The sequence below is a fragment of the Phoenix dactylifera genome, chromosome 14 (assembly GCF_009389715.1).
Source record: "Phoenix dactylifera cultivar Barhee BC4 chromosome 14, palm_55x_up_171113_PBpolish2nd_filt_p, whole genome shotgun sequence".
NCBI lineage: Eukaryota > Viridiplantae > Streptophyta > Magnoliopsida > Arecales > Arecaceae > Phoenix > Phoenix dactylifera.
The window spans coordinates 19,868,569-19,873,278 of record NC_052405.1 but is presented as its reverse complement, the minus strand read 5'-3'; the positions used below and the strand labels follow the sequence as shown (position 1 = coordinate 19,873,278).

The following is a 4,710-nucleotide window of genomic DNA, read 5'->3' as shown; positions in this document are numbered from 1 at the left end:
ACCCGGGGTAATTCAATTGCGGCCCAAGTTCCACGGCTTAGAGTCTGAGAGTCCGTATCTTCATTTAAAGGATTTTGAAGAATTGAGCATTACATTTAGAGTGCCAAACGTCACCGAGGATGTCCTCAAGTTGACATTGTTCCCTTTCTCTCTAAAGGATAAGGCCAAAACATGGCTAAACTCCTTGCGACCTAGATCAATAAGAACTTGGCAAGATATGCAGAGAGAATTTTTAAAGAAGTTCTTTCCCACACAAAGGACCAACTTTTTAAAAAGACATATTAGCAATTTCCAACAAAAAGATAATGAAACATTTTATGAATATTGGAAAAGATTTAAAGACCTTCTTCTCTCATGCCCTCATCACGGATTCGAAACTTGGAGAACCATTAGCTTCTTTTATGAAGGTTTATCTCCACAGTTGAAACAGTTTGTAGAGACCATGTGCAATGGTAGATTCTTAGAAAAACAACCTGATGAGGCATGGGAATATTTGGATTCCCTTACTGAGACTGCCCAACTTTGGGATAACGGGGATAGAAACACCAAGTCTTTACCTAAGCCTACTAGCTCTGTACAGGGAGGCTTTTACAACCTCAGAACTGAGGATGATCTTCATGCTAAAATGGCAGCCCTCACTAGGAAGGTAGAAGAAATTGAGCTTAGGAAGGTCGAGCCTGTCAAGACTATAGAGCTTAGAAACGAGTGTTGTGGTATCTGCGATATGTCGGATCATACTACTACAGATTGTCCCACCATACCGGCATTCAAAGAAGTCTTGCACGATCAAGCAAATGCTATGAACTCCTACCAAAAGCCTTATAACGATCCATACTCGAATACCTATAACCCTGGTTGGAAGAATCATCCAAATTTTAGGTGGAGAAATGATCATCCTCAACAGTCACACCATTCAGCTCCTCCACCTGCACATCCTACTTTTGCATCACCACCCTCTCAAAAGCCAAATATCGAGGATACTTTGCAATCCATACAAACTTTTCTACAAGGTCAAGTGAATATCAATGCTCAAAATACTCGAAACTTTGAAGATATAAGGAACCAATTGTCAATGTTGACCACCGTCCTAAGTACCCAAGAGAAGGGTAAGCTTCCAGCTCAACCCCAACCTAACCCACAAGTGCACGGTAGTAATAATACGGCTCCTTCTAATTCGCATACAGAGCATGCAAAGAGCATCATGACTTTGCGTAATGGGAAAGTCATTGATCAGACCGTCCCATTGAGACCGCAGGTCACTTCTAATTCTGATGCTCCCAAAGTCGATGAAAGGGACAAAGAAGAAGTTGAGGTCCCAACTTCTACCAAGAAAGTTGAATGTCCTTTTCCTCCACCTTTTCCACAACGGTTAAAGCCGTTGCAAAATCTCGAACCTAATTCTGAAATTCTTGAGCTTTTTAAACAAGTAAAGATCAACATACCTCTTCTTGATGCAATCAAACAAGTACCCTCATATGCCAAATTTTTGAAGGACTTGTGTACTGTCAAACGCCGATTAAATGTTAAGAAGAAGGCATTTTTAACTGAAAATGTGAGTGCTATTTTGCAGCACAATATTCTCCCTAAATTTAAGGATCCAGGTTGCCCAACCATCTCATGCATCATAGGCAACTTTAGGATAGAGCGAGCATTGTTAGATTTAGGGGCAAGTGTGAATCTGTTGCCATATTCTGTATATGAGCAACTTGGTTTAGGTGAGTTGAAGCCAACCTCCGTCACTTTGCAATTAGCTGACAGGTCAGTTAAAATTCCGAGGGGAATTATCGAGGATGTATTGGTTCAAGTAGATAAGTTCTATTTTCCTGTCGATTTTATCGTATTGGACACACATCCGGCTTCGAACTCACAGTCTCAGATTCCGGTCATTTTAGGACGTCCATTCCTTGCAACTTCTAATGCATTGATTAATTGTAGGAATGGCGTCATGAAGCTTTCTTTTGGTAACATGACCTTAGAACTGAACATTTTTAATGTGTGCAAACAACCTAATGATCCCGAAGAGAGTAAGGAGGTTGATTGGGTTGAAACTATCGCGGAGGAATATTTATTAGCTGAAGCATTTAACGATCCATCCGGCGATAGTTTAATTGATTGGTGTTCTAATGGCACCAATGAAGATGATTTGTTGGTCAAACCTAGTATGAATTTTTCGAACGCCATGATGATCAATGGGTGGAGACCAAAAGTAGAAAAATTTGAGCAGTTGCCACCTCGAGAAGCAAAGATAGTACCATCCCATGAGCAAGTGCCTAAGCTCGAGTTAAAACCTTTACCGAAGGAACTCAAGTATGCCTTTCTTGGACCCGAGGACACTTACCCTATAATTATCTCGTCTGATCTTAATCATGACCAAGAAAGAAAATTACTTGGTGTTCTAAAGAATCATAAAGGAGCTTTAGGGTGGTCTATTGCCGACTTGAAGGGGATTAGCCCCTTAGTTTGCACACATCGAATATATTTGGAGGACAATGCCAAAACCACAAGGCAAATGCAACGAAGGTTGAATCCTACGATGAGAGATGTGGTTAAGGCAGAAGTCCTCAAGTTGCTTGACGTGGGTATTATTTACCCAATTTCCGACAGCAAGTGGGTAAGCCCTACTCAAGTCGTTCCTAAGAAATCGGGTTTGACGGTAGTAGAAAATGAACAAGGTGAACTAGTTCCAACTCGTGTCCCGACGAGTTGGCGCATGTGTGTTGACTACCGAAAGCTGAATTTGGTCACACGAAAGGATCACTTTTCTCTACCCTTCCTAGACCAAGTATTGGAGAGGGTTGCAGGGCATGATTTCTATTGTTTTCTCGATGGCTATTCGGGATATTATCAAATTGAAATTTTACCGGAAGATCAAGAGAAGACTACCTTCACTTGTCCTTTTGGCACATTTGCTTTCCGACGAATGCCATTCGGGTTGGGTAATGCACCTGCAACATTCCAAAGATGCATGCTCAGCATCTTTGAAGACATGAACGAGAAATTTTTGGAAGTGTTCATGGACGACTTCTCCATTTTTGGCGACACATTTGATGATTGCCTGTCACATTTACAAGCTGTCTTAGCTCGATGTATGAAAAAGAACTTGATACTGAATTGGGAGAAATGCCACTTCATGGTGCAAAAGGGAATTGTCTTAGGACATATTGTTTCATCGAAGGGCATGGAAGTAGATAGAGCTAAGACTGATTTAATTGCTAAGCTACCTGCACCCAAGACGGTTAGAGATGTTAGATCATTTTTGGGTCACGCCGGATTTTATAGGAGGTTCATCAAGGACTTTAGTGTCATAGCTCGACCATTATGTAACCTCCTATCCCTTGATACACCGTTCAATTGGACTGAAACCTGTCAAGAGGCATTCGAAAAGTTGAAGTCTATGCTTAGCACTGCACCCATCGTGCGACCACCTGATTGGTCATTACCTTTTGAGATTATGTGCGACGCTAGCGACTATGCGATAGGAGCTGTCCTAGGACAACGCAAGGATAATAAGCCATATGTCATTTACTATGCAAGCAAGACCTTAAATGATGCTCAAATGAATTACACTACCACCGAGAAGGAATTGCTTGCAGTAGTATTTGCCTTAGATAAATTTCGCTCTTATATCCTTGGTGCTCCTATTGTTATCTTCACGGACCATGCGGCACTAAAATATTTGTTGGATAAGAAAGATGCCAAACCACGCTTAATACGATGGATACTTCTACTCCAAGAATTTGACATCACTATCAAAGATAAAAAAGGAGTAGAGAATGTGGTTGCTGACCATTTATCACGATTAGTTTTTCATGATTCAGTGCCACAGTTTTCCATCAAGGACTCATTCCCTGAAGAGCAGTTGTTTGCACTTTCTAGTATACCATGGTATGTAGATATTGTAAATTTTCTTGTTACAAGCCGGATGCCGGAGCATTGGGGGTCGACAGATAGAAAAATTTTCTTGCGCGAAGTAAAGAATTATTACTATGACGAACCCTATTTGTTTAAATATTGCAATGATCAAATCTTTAGACGATGCATACCGGATCATGATATACAAAGCGTACTTACTTTCTGCCACACTGATGCTTGCGGTGGACACTTTGCCTCTAAGAAAACTGTTGCAAAAGTTTTGCAATGTGGTTTCTATTGGCCCACTATGTTCAAAGATGCCCACGAGTTCTGCAGGACATGTGATCCATGTCAACGTATTGGAAGTCTAACTCGTAGGCAAATGATGCCTCTTCAACCCATTACTATTGTCGAAATTTTCGATTGTTGGGGCATCGATTTTATGGGCCCATTTCCACCATCTTTTGGATATGAGTACATTTTAGTCGGTGTCGAATATGTGTCCAAATGGGTAGAAGCTGTTGCTTGTAAGACCAATGATCACAAACCCGTCCTGAAGTTTTTAAAAGAAAATATTTTTTCACGATTTGGGATGCCTAAGGTCATAATTAGTGATGGTGGAAAACACTTTTGTAATAAGCCTTTTGAGATATTATTAAAAAAGTATGGTGTCACCCACAAAGTTGCTACCCCATATCATCCGCAAACTAGTGGCCAAGTAGAATTAGCCAATAGAGAGATCAAGCGTATTTTAGAGAAAACGGTGAACCCATCACGAAAAGATTGGTCCTTGAAACTATCAGATGCATTATGGGCCTATCGTACTGCATACAAAACCATTCTTGGCATGTCTCCCTA

General features: G+C 40.9%; 1 non-coding gene across 1 annotated transcript; it reads right to left on the bottom strand.

Moving 5' to 3' along the window:
• Positions 1-263: 263 nt before the first annotated feature.
• Positions 264-372, bottom strand: LOC120113217. The gene has a single exon (XR_005515018.1). It is a non-coding gene; the product is annotated as a small nucleolar RNA R71 (small nucleolar RNA).
• Between the last annotated feature and the right edge of the window lie 4,338 nt (positions 373-4,710).